Source organism: Helianthus annuus, chromosome 14 (genome assembly GCF_002127325.2).
Source record: "Helianthus annuus cultivar XRQ/B chromosome 14, HanXRQr2.0-SUNRISE, whole genome shotgun sequence".
In the NCBI taxonomy this organism is placed as follows: Eukaryota; Viridiplantae; Streptophyta; class Magnoliopsida; order Asterales; family Asteraceae; genus Helianthus; species Helianthus annuus.
The window spans coordinates 54,738,674-54,754,461 of NC_035446.2; the positions used below are offsets into that span (position 1 = coordinate 54,738,674).

Genomic DNA, 15,788 nt, shown 5'->3' on the forward strand with positions numbered 1-15,788 from the left:
TTAAGTAGCACTCGATCCCCAACCTGGAACTCGAGTGGTTTCCTTCGCTTATCAGCATAGCTTTTCTGACGGTCACGAGCTGCCGCCATTCGTTGTCGTATCTGAGCAATCCTCTCGGTTGTATCTACTACAAGTTCTGGGCCTGTGATTTGACTGTCGCCAACCTCTGCCCAATAAAGAGGTGATCTGCACTTCCGTCCGTACAATGCCTCGAACGGAGCGGCCTGGATACTGGTGTGGTAACTGTTGTTATACGAAAACTCCACTAACGGGAGGTGCTTCTCCCAGCCATTACCAAAGTCGATTACACATGCCCTAAGCATGTCTTCAAGGGTTTGGATGGTGCGTTCAGATTGCCCATCCGTCTGTGGATGATATGCCGTGCTCATGCCTAATCGAGAACCAAAGGACTTGTGCAAAGCTCGCTACAACTCAGATGTAAAACATGAGTCACGATCAGAAATGATGGAGGTTGGCACTCCGTGCCTTGATACTACTTCCTTTAGGTAGACGTCTGCTAGAGTGGAAAACTTATCCGTTTCCTTGATAGCCAGAAAATGTGCAGACTTGGTCAGTCGATCCACGATCACCCAAATGGTATCATTTCCGCGTTGAGATCTAGGCAGACCAGTAACGAAATCCATGGAAATTTGCTCCAATTTTCATTTAGGTATCTCTGGTTGTTGAAGTGGGCCTGATGGTTTCTGGTATTCGACCTTGACCCTAGCACAAGTCAAGCATTTACTGACGTAGGTTGCTATGTTGGCTTTCATACCAGGCCACCAGTATGTAGTATTTAGGTCGTGGTACATCTTATCCGAACCAGGATGTACTGAGTAACGAGACTTGTGCGCTTCATCCATCACAAGTTCACGTAAGTTTCCGTAAAGTGAGACCCAGATGCGCCCTGTTACATAGTAGGCACCGTCTTCCTTTTGTTCTAGCCGCTGCCTCGATCCTCGTAAGAACTCAGCCCCGATGTTCTCTGCTTTCAACGCTTCAACCTGAGCATCTCATATTTGAGCGGGAAGGCTAGAGTGAATGGTAAGCTGTAACGCACGTACACGCTTAGGTGTAGAATCCTTTCGACTGAGGGCGTCAGCCACAACATTGGCCTTGCCCGGATGATACTTGATAGCGCATTCATAATCGTTCAAGAGCTCGACCCATCGGCGTTGTCGCATGTTTAACTCCTTTTGCTTGAAGATATGCTCGAGACTCCTGTGATTGGTGTAAATGGGGCACTTGGTACCGTACAGGTAATGTCTCCATATCAAAAGTGCGAAAACAACTGCTCCCAATTCCAAGTCGTGCTAGTGTAGTTCCTTTCGTGAACTTTAAGTTGGCGCGATGCGTAGGCAATGACCTTGTCACGTTGCATCAACACGCAACCAAGTCCTTGGATGGAAGCGTCGCAATAAACCACAAAATCATCTGTGCCTTCAGGCAATGGGAGGATATGCACGCTACAAAGTCTGTCTTTTAAGTGCTGAAATGCGGACTCCTGTGCATCACCCCAACGATAGGTGACACCCTTCTGAGTCAGTGAAGTGAGAGGTTGCACAATCTTTGAGAAATCCTTGATAAACTTTCTGTAATATCCTGCCAAACCCAAGAATTGGTAGATTTTTGTTGGTGTACGGGGTGCAGGCCAGTTCTTGATCGAGTCAACCTTAGATGGGTCCACATGAATTCCATCCTCGTTTACCATGTGGCCTAGAAAATGGACTTCGCAAAGCCAGAAGTCACATTTCGAAAATTTGGCATATAACTGCTCCGCTCGAAGGAGTTCCAAAATAAGTCTCAGGTGTCGTTTGTGTTCCTCCTGACTCTTAGAATAGATCAGGATGTCGTCGATGAATACAATAACAAACTTATCCAGGTAAGGCTTGCACACTCTGTTCATGAGATCCATGAAGACCGCGGGTGCATTCGTCAATCCAAAAGGCATAACCAGAAACTCGTAATGCCCATAACGAGTCTTGAATGATGTTTTAGAGATATCCTCGTCTCGGACTCTCAGTTGATGGTAACCTGACCTCAGGTCAATCTTGGAATAGAAATTCGACCCTTGCAACTGGTCGAATAAGTCATCAATGCGTGGAAGAGGATAACGATTCTTCACGGTCACCTTGTTGAGTTCACGGTAGTCAATACACATTCTGAAGGTACCGTCTTTCTTCTTCACGAATAACACCGGAGCTCCCCAAGGCGAAGAGATAGGACGTATGAAACCCTTTTCCAAGAGTTCTTGTAGTTGCGTGGACAGTTCTTCAAGTTCTGATGGAGCTAGACGATAAGGTGCCCGAGCTATGGGCGCTGCTCCAGGGGCGAGCTCGATTTGAAATTCAACTTGACGATGAGGCGGAAGACCAGGTAATTCCTCAGGAAATACCTCAGGAAAATCACGTACAATAGGTATGTCTTCTATCTTCCTTTCTTCCAAGGATGTATCAGAAACGAGGGCTAGAATAGCAGTGTGGCCCTTTCGTAAACACTTCTGGGCCTTAAGGAAAGAGATGATGCCCACAACAGCACCACTCTTGTCGCCACGAAATACGAGGGGTTCTTTACCAGAACGAGGGATGCGGACAATCTTCTCGTTGCAAAGAATTTCCGCTTGCTGATGAGATAACCAATCCATCCCAATAACAACATCGAAACTACCCAGAACGATAGGAATGAGGTCGATAGAAAAGGTCTGATCAGCGAGAACAAGATTACAACCCTTAACTATGTGTGTGGCTTCAAGACATTTACCGTTTGCTAGTTCTACCGTGTGTTTGGTGGTCAAAAGTGTCGGGGTGCGCTTAAGCATTTGACTAACTTTTAAGGACACATAACTAGTATCGGCACCCGAATCGAATAAAGCAGTAACAAAGAAATCATCCAGAAGAAACTTACCCATCACAACGTTGGGATCATTCCTTGCATCACCCTGCCCAATCACGAACGCACGCCCCTTGGCACCATTGCCATCATTGTTTCCTCCATTATTGTTTCCGTTCCCCTGATTGTTGTTGTTGTTCTGTTTCTTGTTCAACTTGGGGCAGTTTCTCTTGAAGTGACCTTCAGCACCACACTGATAGCATCCCTTGTTACCCTGCTGTTGCTGCTGCTGATTCTGTGGAACTTGTGGCTGCTGTTGACGATTCTGATTCGCAGGACGTGAGCTCCTGCAATCCTAGGCTTCATGACCTAGCTTGTTACATCTCTTACAACGACCCTTGTTGCACGGCCCGCTGTGGTGCAAATTACATCGATTGCACTTAGGGTGATTTCCCTTGTATCCACCCTGACCTTGATTCCCAGAAGACTGCTGACTGGGACTCCTGTACTCATCTGTCTTCCGCTGCTGGGACTGAGACTGAACTGAAGTAGAACCCTTGCCCGAATTTCCATCCCACTTGCGCTTGTTATCACTGGGAGCATCAGAAGCAGTAGTAGTGCTAATACGCTTGGGCAACCTGTTCTGCTCGACTGCCTGATCAGTGAGACGATGAGCCAACCAGATGATTTGCTGAATGGTGCCAAGATTAGCTGAGGTCACGTGGCTCTGAATTTCTGGCACCAAACCCTTAAGGTACAGCTCGATACGCTTGATAGGAGGATCCACCATAGTAGGACACAAGATAGCTAGTGCGTTCGATCTCTTTGTGTATGCCTCGATCTCAGACCCCGTCATCTTCAAATTGAAAAATTCCACCTCTAGCTTGTGGATGTCGTCATGACCACAGTACTCTTCTTTGATCAAATCTTTGAAGTCGTTCCATGGGGTGGCATTAGCAACCGCCAGCCCTAGCAGTTGAACCTGTGCTTTCCACCAGGTTAACGCAACACCTTCGAGTGTTCCAGTAGCAAATTTCACCCTACGATCTTCAGGGCATTCACACATCTCAAAAACAGACTCAATCTTCTCAAACCAGTGAAGAAGGTCAACAGCTCCTTCTGTGCCGCTGAAAGTACTAGGTCCGCAATCCATGAATGTTTTGAACGTGCACACAGGAGGTTGTGCAGGTTGACCTCCTGCTGGAGCTGCTGCGAGTGCCTCAGCAACTCGTTCATTGATCAAAGCCGTCAACTGGGCTTGAGTCAGGTTGATACCACCACGTCCTCCGCATCCGTTCATGATCTTCACAACGAAGCAACGTAAGTGAGAAAAGTGTCGCGAAAGTGCGTAAGCGTGGGACGGCAGAAGAGAGTAAACACACAAGGTTCAAATAGCAGTTATCACGTTAACTAATGCACTATGTGAACTATCTAACAGACAATATAAACATAAATCATACCACCTATTGTGTCGAGTCTTGCACGTGGAGCGAAGCGTCATTGTGGATCGTTGAGCACTGTACAGGTTATAGTCTGGTTTTGTCAAAAAGCTTTTCCCTTTTTTAAACCAAGTTCACTATAACCAATGGCTCTGATACCAATCTGTCACACCCCCCAAAAATTCACAAGCGGAGTGTCACCGCGTGGAGGCGTGACTGACCAGGATCAAGCCACCAATCATATTGAACAATGTATTTAAAATAGATAAAATCCAACTACGCAATATAATTGGTGTTCAAAAACTAGTTAACCAAGTTCAAATTTAAACAGCGGAAGCATAAGACGTAAATCCAAAACGTAAGTTCAATAAGTTCATAAAGTTCAAATGTTAAGCATGGGACATAACAGTCCATATCCCACAACGACCTCTCCTCCTCGTGCAAGCTCCATAAACATCTAAAGACCTGCAAGGCATGTAACAAGGAGTCAACAACAAAGTTGAGCGAGTTCACAGTTGGTTATTTAATTTTAAAAGTTTGTTTGAAAACCATAAGTTGTTTCGTAAACCACGAGTTAACCAGTATCTTTGTTTTTCCCCAAACCATACCCATGATCAGTGGGGGCTTCCCATTGTGAACCACTAGACCGTTACCATATCGACAACTGACGAAAGTAAGTTGTGACCTAAGTCAATGTACACGCCCGTCCTACCGGCACGGTGTGAGGCTTGTCAACCCTACTAGCGCTATTAACTAATGACTCGCTCGCCATTGGCCCGACGATCAAGTCGATATAAATATGAGGGACTTAATGATAGAGTTTTTGTCTAGTAAGTTTTAAGGTTATTGTCCTACATAAGGAGGACGAACGTACGTATTCTACCCAAAGAGAATACATAGGATTAATATTGGCATCCTACCTATGGAGGATGGCGGTACATATCCTACCTATGGAGGATATGCAGGTTCCATTTTAGTTCTTTAACCCATTCCCAAACCACTGGGAATCCCATGCCTTGTAGAGAGTGTGAACTCACCTTGGTTTGCTCGGTTAGATTAGTTACTCTAATAATCAGAAATCAAGCACGTCCTAATAAGGTACAGATAACAATCAGTTTTTCGTGCATGCATAACACGTATCCTACGTACGGTTTATCTACTCACTACTTCTATCACATACCACACAATTCAATGTCACACTCTGACTTTTGTGGAAAGATCATAGTTAAAAATACACTTGTAACACTTGTTAGAAAATATTTTCTATGTGTTGGAATTTTTAGAAAATTTCGCCATAGTTTCCTTTGTAAAAGGAGGCATCCATGCTAATAAGCATATCATTTTCTTTTCCAAAAAATCATTCAACAATCAACAACAATTTACCAAGAGCAAACTATTCCATTTACAAGCCAACATGAACTTGATGTCTCATAAAAACGCGTAGTAACTTGGTGAGGCGTTTAGTGGGTTTAGTTACCCTCCAAAGTGTGTTTACTTTATTTAAAATCTCATTCTCGGGATTTTTAGATGTTCACAACTTGTGAACATATTTTACAAAAATATGTATTTACAACATTTTCACGTGTCACTAGTATCCATATACTTACTTTATTTCCAAAATAGTGTAAGGATCATGATCTTTCAAAAACCGTCTTTTAAACTTGGTTTATTTAGGAAAATCATTCACAAGTTTTAGATCTACAAGTTTACTAGTTCACTAGGTTTATTACTTTGTAAGAAAAATCATTTTTACTTTCAAGTTCATGTTAGTCTAGGAGATGATTATTTCATGAAAGCACATAATCATTCCTAACTTGTTAAACCATGCTTTTAGTCATGCTCTAACAAGTTCCATATGATGACCAATCATCATATTACTAGTAACCAACAAGCAAGCATCAACATATACCAAACAACATCATACTAACAATATTACATCATGTTTCATCTTTTTTAAGCTTATGTTTCATGATTCAAGATTCAAGTCTTTTAGTGTTCATATGTTTCATCATAATATATCTATTAACCACAAACAACATGAAGTAAATAAGGATTAACAAGAAGCTTACAACTAGCTTAAAGCTAGGGAAGAAACAATGGAGAAAATGAGTGGATAAAGGCTTGTGGTAGAGGTCCTCCAAATTCCGAGAACACCGAGCTTCGTTATACACCTTGTATCACCTTGTAGTGCACTTGGGTTAGTTGGATTGAATTGGAAAATGGTGGTGGCATATAGGGGGGTTTCGGCCGAAGCTTTGTAGAGGGAGAGAGAGGAGTGTGATGTTGAAGATGGTAGGTGATTATGATGGTTCTTATATCCAAATAACCCTTTATCCTTTGGTTTTCTTGTCCCCTATAGTACAAAACAATATCAAAACAATCCCAATGCAAGATTATGGGGATTTTTGTAAGATTTAGGCAAATCTTTGGGGTGGTGGTCCCTAGGGGACGGTTACAATACAAGGGGGTGTGGTAAATTGTGTTTAGATGGTAACTAACTTAGTTAGTGGGAGTTCAAAGGTAATATCTAATGTTTAGTGTGTAGGATGCTTTATATAGGGAGTTTAAGAGTTCGGGAACCATAACTAGCTCAGAAAAATAAAAACAATGCTTCTTGCAATATTTTAGTGTTCCGGGTAATGTCCGGTTGTTCAGTTGGGTACCGTTCCGTTAAAGTGCTAAGTTATTCCGTTTAGTGTCTTTTATGTATCTTTTTGTAACACTTTTAATTCCCAACACTTAGGAAAGCATACAGGACTATTTAGTCAATTTTCTGCACAAGACTAGTATGTTAACAAGCACATGTAAGTATGACGCAGAAATCAGAAAGCAGTTAAGTAATTCAGCACAGTCATTAAGCACTTAATTAATATTAATAAATCGTACGGATATATGTAATTATGAGGGTTGTCACAGTTCCTGCACTATTACATTTCAGAATGGAATCCCAACCCATGAACACTGTTGTTTCTGCGATCATGACTTCTGCTGTTGTTGTCACAAGCAGTTTGGTTGCACCACTGCCTAATTGCAAGATTTGATGACAAAATCATTGACAAACTCATAAAGTCTACAAAGAACATGCTAAAAGCAAGATTTGACATGAAAGACATGGGTTTGGCGGATGTGATTCTGGGAGTTAAAATCACACGAACTCAAAGTGGACTTGTTTTAAGTCAATCCCACTATGTAGACAAAATTCTTGAGAAGTTTAATGCAAATGACTCCAATGTCGCTAGAACTCCCATTGACACAAGTCAACATCTAGCCAAGAATAGAGGTGAACTTGTTAACCAGTTGGAATACTCAAGAATTATTGGTAGCTTGATGTATCTTATTAGTTGTACTAGACCAGACTTAGCATATGCTGTGAGCAAGCTAAGTAGATACAGAAGCAACCCAAGTTCAAATCATTGAACTGTATTATTCGGTTGCTTTGTTACATAAGATACACTCGGGAATACGGGTTGCACTATAACAGATATCCAGCAGTTATAGAAGGACACTGTGATGCAAATTGGATATCTGACACGAATGATTCCAAAGCAACAAGTGGGTATGTATTCACACTTGGAGGTGCAGCTATATCGTGGAAATCGTCAAAACAAACGGTTATTGCTAGATCCACGATGGAATTAGAGTTCATCGCTTTAGATAAAGTAGGTGAAGAGGCAGAATGGATACGTCAATTTGTTGAGGATATACGAAGATGGCCTAAGCCGGCATCGGCCATTTGTATACATTGTGATAGCCAATCGACAATTGGCAGAGCTCGTAACATAATGTATAATGGTAGTAACAGACATATCAGACGTAGACATAATATGATACGACAACTAATCTCTACAGGAATTATCACTGTTGACTACGTGAGGTCAAAGGATAATATCGCGGATCCGCTAACAAAAGACCTAAGCAGAGAGTTAGTTCAGAAGTCGTCCATGGGAATGGGACTGAAGCCCTTGAAAAATTAAGTTCATATGAAGGAAACCTAACTCAATAGACTAGAGATCTCAAGAACCGAGTTCAATAGGAAAACCTAATTGTATAAATTAGTGAGGTCACTGTGGGGGATAACCCTACATATTTAAAAGGGAGTTTATTAAAAGCTTAGTAAACTTCCTAGTCCATTCCTAAATTTGACAAGTGTGAGGCTAAGCCTTTGGCTTTTAATGATTCGACTAAGGTAATCATACATAGTGAATCACCTATGTGAGAGAGAAGTGGGGTCGCTTCGAAGGGTATTGTTGGGGCACAATACTTAATGGCTCTCGCAGAACCAGGCTCATGTTCATGACCATAACGAACATAACTATGAGGACTTGACTTTGTTAGGGAGAGTCTTGTGTGAAGTGTATTGTCGTCCACACAAACGGCAGACAAGTTCAAAGACATCGATGTCTACTCAGAGCCATTGGGCTAAGTGTTTTTCATGAGCTAAGGTTCAAAGGGCAACATCTACCTATCGTATGCAAAACTCAACTGCTAAAATCTAATTAGAATAATGTTGTTACTGAGATCGACCTCCATTCATGTGGGGTAGGGCTGTAAACGAATCGAACGAACACGAACAAGGCCATGTCCGTGTTCGTTCGTTAAGGAAATTAACATGTTCGCGAACTGTTCACAAACGCATACCGAACATAAGTTTATGTCCGTGTTCATTCGTTAAGGAAATTCAATTGTTCACGAACAGTTCATGAACACTGGTCTCGAACACAAACGAACGCAAGCAAATAAAAATGAACACAAACGAACATTTAACTTGAAAATAAAAAAAATGAAAACATTGTTATCCTTAAACATTGGATATAAGTAGTTAAATACAACCATCAAATGATAAATCAAAACACAAGAAGTCTACCACACCACCAAACAATGAATAAAGTTTAACTAACTTAGACATAATTATCCCGAAAATGTCTTAGAATGTCCAAATTTTAGCTAACTTAGAAAAAAATAGGGTTTCAAGTTTTCAGTATGTTTAGATAAAAGGTTTATTATTTATTATTTTTTAATATAATCAAACGAGCATATTACCGAACGTTCACGAACGCAGTCGAACGAACGAGACATGTGTTCGTGTTCGTTCGCTAAGCTAACCGAACGAAATTTTTTGTTCGTGTTCGTTCGTTAAGCTAATCGAACAAACATAAACGAACTTCCCGCCGAACGGTTCACGAACTGTTCGCTGAACGTTCGGCTCGTTTACAGCCCTAATGTGGGGGATTGTTAGAAGTTTTGGGTGTGTGTGAATAAAATCTCAAATGGTAAAACGCCTTGTCCCACATTGGTGTGGGAACAAAGGCATTGGTTGTTTATAAGGTAAAACATTTACCAAACAATTGTATCTTTATGACATGTTTTACCACAAGTCCTACCCTCGCGCGCAGGGGGGTGCGGAAAAATTGAGTTTCGGAACTGGAATTTGGTTGAACTCGTGCGTGTCCGCACGTCCTGCGGACACGAATGCAGGTCCGAAAACCCGGGCTTGCGTGAGGCAGTTTTTACACTCGAGACTAATTTTTAATGAGTTTTAAAACTGAATAACTATTGGTCTTTTTAATGAGCTTTAAAACTGAAACGATTATTCAGTATTGATGATGATCATTATTTAGTTTTCAGTTTTTAAACGATTATTATTATCAGTTTTAAAACTGATATATTAATGACCATTATTTGGTTTTAATTCGCTGTAATAATGGCCAGAATTCGGTTACGGGTTCTGTGACTATAAAATCAGATCAAACCAACACAGTTAAGACACACCAACAACAATCTTCTTCTCTCTCAATCTCTGCAGCATCTCCTGTTACATTTACATTTCAGGCAAGTGTTCAAGTCCGGCAGTGCACTGTTGCTGCTTTGAACCGGCGTATCTTGAGAACAGACCGCGAATCTTTTTAAAAGAATTGTGTTAAACACAAGCCCGGTTCATTGTTATTGTTTTCTTTTGCTTTCTTTATTTTCTGCCGATTCTCTTTGGTGTTCAGATTACTAACACAAATTAGCTCCCCAACCAATTATAAGTAATAAGTATTATCTAAATCATTTTCCTGAAATATGGGACCATAAACTTTCCGATTGATTAGAGAGTATCAGAGTATGTAAGGTTCAGAAAAATATCACCCGGCTAATAACTTTATCAAATGGTTATATATGTCAATGATCTCTGAATCAAGTGGTGGAGGACTTGCATTTCTCTTGAAAGATGCGGGTTTGACTCCCACTTTGTGCAGAGTGAGGCACTGGTGGGTAATGATAGGAGACCCAGGGAAACCTGGGTTGGATCCTTGAGCCAAACGAGTTTTACCGGTAATTTCACCGTCGTGCCTACGGGCGGGTGGGTTACCGAGTTTTCTCCGGAATTGGTGGTGGACTCGGGTTATTCTCGGAGTACTCCGTTTGTCCAGTGGGTGCCCCCAGAGTACTCGGGATTGAGTTTGTTGGCCATTAAAAGAAATGGTTCTATATGGTCATGATTCTCTTAGGTGGAGTTGTGTTAAAGAAACAATATAAGGCTCACAGTTTGAAACTCCGAGGTTTAACATGTTGTACAACGTGCCTTTGCCTCCAACCCCTATTGCTTACCTGCCTTTTCTTAAAAACCATGTGAACTAAGGTGTTATTGGCTGTTCAAAAAATGGCAACATACACTTGTCACTTCATTTTTACTATTATTTAATAAATATTCATCATACTAGGTTATTACCCGTGTATCACACGGATTGAACGCTAAAAAAAGAAAACACATATAACTTTATATTCAAAACAGTTTAAATGAGTATCAAGTCTGCAGCAGCATCATGTCGACATTTTGGTGAGCAAGGAAGGTTCCGCACCTCATCCCGCAACTTGTAAGACAGAAATAACTTGGTAAAAATGTTGATGGGGAAACCGTCAACCCAACCCGTTTTGGGAGGAACAACATTGTTTACCATATTAAGGATTTTCGAAGAGCCCCTAGGACGTCATCAGAAGAAGATGAAGATGGGTCGTGAGCCCGAATGTTGGACCGTACTTCGGTTAGGTGTCCATCTTCCAAATGAGGTGCAATGCATTGAATAAGTTCCTTGACAAACGATCCCTCACCTTTCCAGGTATGAGAAACTACTTTTTTCGGACTAAGCTGCTCTAATAACGGTGGTGCGCGTTTTGGATCTCCAAACACGTTTGTCATCACATATCTCACCTATAAACAAAACGACAAGTATAGTTTACAAAACAGAGAAAAAATTAAAAAAGATTAAAAACACGAGTTATATACCTTGTCCAGGTTAAGAGCCAAATTCTGGATCCTTTGATTAAAAACACCCTCAGTCTGAATCTCGACTTCGTTGCCACTGAAAAGGTAGTAAAAAACTGCAAAAATATTGAATTAGGAATGCAGAAAGTTAAAGAAATAAAGCAATCATTATGCTATTGGTAATTTTGCAGGCTACAATTTGAAAGAAGAAACTTGCATATGCACCTCATCGTCTGAATCTCCCTCCAGATCCTTAATAAGCCCTTTAGTTAATTCAAAAAGAGCGTCAACCTGAAACAAATACACCAAGTACGTTATAAAAGAAAAAACAAAATTGGTTGAACAAGATGAAAGCTGTTCAAAGTCTAAATAGTTTTATTCAAAAATGTAGAGTCGTGTTGTAATAATATTGATTTTGTGATTAAAATTAATGCATTTATTAATTTAAAACAATTTAAGTGACAATAAACCGTTAGTGGGTAGAACAACCCGTTTTGACCCAAACCTACCCGTTACCTAAGCCTTGTGGATGATCTCAAAAAGTTATAGGTGACTTCAATATAAAAAAACATTGGCTAATAAGAGATGGTCAAATGGTTCAAACAGGTTGAAAGTCATCCGAAGTCTATTTTGATGCATACAATCTCCTATATCGTTTTTATTTAAGGACTCTATTATTATTATACAATAATATTGCATTTGTCACCATAGTTAAGTCATTAATTATTTGTAAACAATCTAAAAAAAGTGTTTGCACATCAGCCACTCGTTTGACCCAAACCTACCTGTTACCCGACCTACTGTTTTATCTCCAATGGTTCAAATGGGTCAAATAAATATATATACCTAAAAGGGGAGAGGGTCAAATGGGTTGAAACTTTAAAACAAAATGGTTTTTTTATCATAATTAATCCAATAATTATTTATAAAAAAATATAAAAAAGAGAACACGAAAAGTGTTAAGTGAGTCAACCAACCCGATTCAACAAAATGATGAGTAAGACGATAAAAAAACGTTCAATACCTTGTCCAGATGTGAAACAACATACCAGCAGCACTTGATCCACATAATCAAGCCGATCAGGATGAAAACGAAGAGTAAATGTGAGAAGAGAAACATACAAAGTAATGGCTCCAACAACCGGCATGTCACCTTGAGTTTCAATAACCTGCAAACAAATATTACAGTTAGAAGAATTTCCACAACTCTCGAGAAGAAATATGTTTTTTTTTACAATAGCCAGGCAAGACGGGCGGGTTGGGTAATAGGTCAAAACAGGTTTCTGTTATGGCTCATTTTTCTTATCGGTCGAAATGGGCTGGGTGGGTTGGTTTGGATTGTCCCGCTAACTCTTCTTCTGTCTAATTTTATAATTTTTAGAATAGAATGTCTAGTGCGTTAAATATGATTACAAAGACCATAGTTATCAAAAGCGCACGCTTTTGGCACTTAGGCGATTTTTTAGAGCGATGCGAATTAACTACGCTCCTACTTCCTATGTAAATATAGCGCACAACTAATACGAATCAAAAGTTTCTTTTAATTCACAAATCCCTAATATTCTGCAGTATTTATAGGGATAACCATCCGATTATATCACTAATGATCCAGATCTCAGTTTGAAATTTTCAAATCCAAATTAGTATGTTTCTGATTTAATTCTACATATTCTGCAGTATTTTTTTTTATTTAGTTTTGTTCGTATTCACTATCAGCTTATTATTTCTGATTTGGTTTCTAAGTATTTTGTTATCTTATACTTTTTAAGTGCTAGTATGAACATTATTGTTTTGGTTTTGAGTACTTTATTCCCTTAATAAACTTCTTAATTTTTTTATTTAATTGCGCTTTTTTTTTCTCGGGCCCACGCTTTTTTTGCGCCTATCTCCTAGGCCCTAATCGGAGCCTATGCGCCTAGAGTGCGCTTCGCGCCTTTAATAACTATGACAAAGACGATATTGTTACAATGATAATCTAAATCTTTGAATAGAACAACTTTCAACTCACTTGATCCATTTCTGTCTGAGCACATTTTTTAATAATATGCGGTAAAAAATCGGATATCGGTCAAGGACCGATATTTGAGATATCGGTTATCGCGGTGGGATATCGTGCAGAATTTATATATATAGCAATTTAACACCAACAATTCAGTATACCCTCCTACCATTAACAAATTAACCTTTTGCAACTTGCAAAACACTAACTATTGTAGCACTTAGGAACTAATTAAGACTTAAAACACAAATAATTAACACTAACAATTAAGACTTAAGACACTAATAGCACCAATAAGAAGAAAGATGAATGGTAGAACTAACCCGTTTTGGGAGGAACAACATTGTTTACCATATTAAGGATTTTCGAAGAGCCCCTAGGACGTCATCGGAAGAAGATGGGTCGTGAGCCCGAATGCTGGACCGTACTTCGCTTAGGTGTCCATCTTCCAAAAAAATATAAAAAATGGAAATTATCAAAAGGAGAAACGGATGGGCTTCTAGTAAAAACTCTTAATTTAAAAATAAGAATAATTAAAAAGGAGAAACGGATGGGCTTCTGCACATTAGACAAAAATATATAAAAAAAGGAAATTATCAATAGATATAAACACATACTTTGTGATGCCAATCCATTCTATATCATCTTCAATTGTAACAGTGAATTCTTTTGCTATAAAGGGAAGTCTTCCAGCTGTGTAAAGAGCTCTTCTTTCATCATAAACAGGAAGCTTCATCCCTAAATCTATGTTTCTATGAACTTTGACCAACTGGGTCATAATTGTCTTGTTTAATTTTGTAGAATTCACTTCTGAAACCATCAAAACCTTCAAAAATCAAAGCAACTTACTAAATATGACTACAAATATCAAGAATGTTATTATCAGTTTACAAATCATACCCCCTTGTTTTTTTCGCTAAGTAGTCTAAATTTTCCGAAAAATATGTATTGAGTCCGCCCCTGATTTTACCGAAAATTAAGTTCAAGATCCGCCAAGGATCATAATTTCATAATTATGAATGCTTACACTGTATTGTGTTAATTCCATATCAGCGAAGTTTACAAAACAGAGAAAATTAAAAAGATTAAAAACACGAGTTATATACCTTGTCGAGGTTAAGAGCCAAATTCTGAATCCTTTGATTAAAAACACCCTCAGCCTGAATCTCGGCTTCGTTGCAACTGAAAAACAAAAAAAAAAAAATCAAAATCAAACAAACAAACAGCCATACGAACACGTAATGAAGTGAATAGAAATTGTTGTTGAAAAACCCTAATTTCTTTTAACCACAACCATACAAATAGGAAAAATTGAAAACCTAGAAATTGGCAATGAAAAAATACTGTATTACGGATCAAATCGTTGGTATCTTCCGCCAATGGTGAGGGTTAGGGTTAGAGAACGCTGAATGACATATGCGAGAAGGAGATAGGGTTGGTGAGAGCGATTGTTGGTAGAGAGAGAGAGAGAGACGGTGGTATGAAGGGCAGAATAAGGAGATAGGGTTGGTGAGAGCGGATCCGGGTCAGATACCAAGGACCCGGGCTTTATTTGTCTTCACGTGAAAGAAAGGTGTAGGAGTGACACATAGGATTTTGTTGGTGTGGCTAGTCTAGAATTTTGCCAAGTGTCCACATGGGTTAGTTATTTATTAGAGGAGATAGATTTGACTTAGATTTATAGGATCTTTTGAATTTTCTTTTTATTAAATAGGATTTATCTTTTAATGTTTAGAATTGACTTTTGAATTTCGAGTTTATAATTTTCTTGTCAGTTTAGAGAAACCTTAACCTAGGCTTGATAATGTACCTACTTATATCGCGTTAAGGGTGGGCGGGGCACCCACCGAAACCCACGCGGGGACCCCTCTTGCCGAGCGGGGATGGCACCGCCAACATATCGGTGAGGTAGAGAGAGGGAGTGAAACCGGTGGGGCTTCACCGAAGAGAGGGGGAGGAGAGAGGGGGAGGAGAGAGGATGAGTGGACCAATCAAAACTTTTTTTTTTTTTTTAATAAAAACCAAGTCACCTAAGAGGGGAGTGCCGCCATCAATTTAGGGTGTTAGGGGAGTTTAAGAGGGGAGTTGACGTGGCACACGAGGATTGGTTGGGCGTAAGAGAGGGGACTCACCTCTTAGGTGAGCACCCCTTACACCCTAAGGTTTCATGATATGTTTTGATTAGTTATATGCATGCAAGTCTATCTTTAATGCACGCTCTAGTTTTTTTTTTTTTTTTCCTCAAAGGGTGTACGGGGTGTTCGCGAGGAGTGGG

The 15,788-nt window shown here is 39.9% G+C and overlaps 1 non-coding gene across 4 annotated transcripts; it reads right to left on the minus strand.

Moving 5' to 3' along the window:
- Positions 1–10,963: 10,963 nt before the first annotated feature.
- Positions 10,964–15,013, minus strand: LOC110906677. Of its 4 annotated transcripts, none has more exons than XR_004879260.1 (7): positions 14,866–15,013; positions 14,620–14,695; positions 14,131–14,339; positions 13,837–13,958; positions 11,740–11,805; positions 11,536–11,630; positions 10,964–11,460 (listed from the first exon to the last, which is right to left on the minus strand). It is a non-coding gene; the product is annotated as an uncharacterized LOC110906677 (transcript). The 4 variants fall into 4 exon arrangements; XR_004879259.1 differs by having other exon boundaries at positions 14,833–15,011; XR_004879257.1 differs by having other exon boundaries at positions 14,858–15,010.
- Positions 15,014–15,788: the final 775 nt, after the last annotated feature.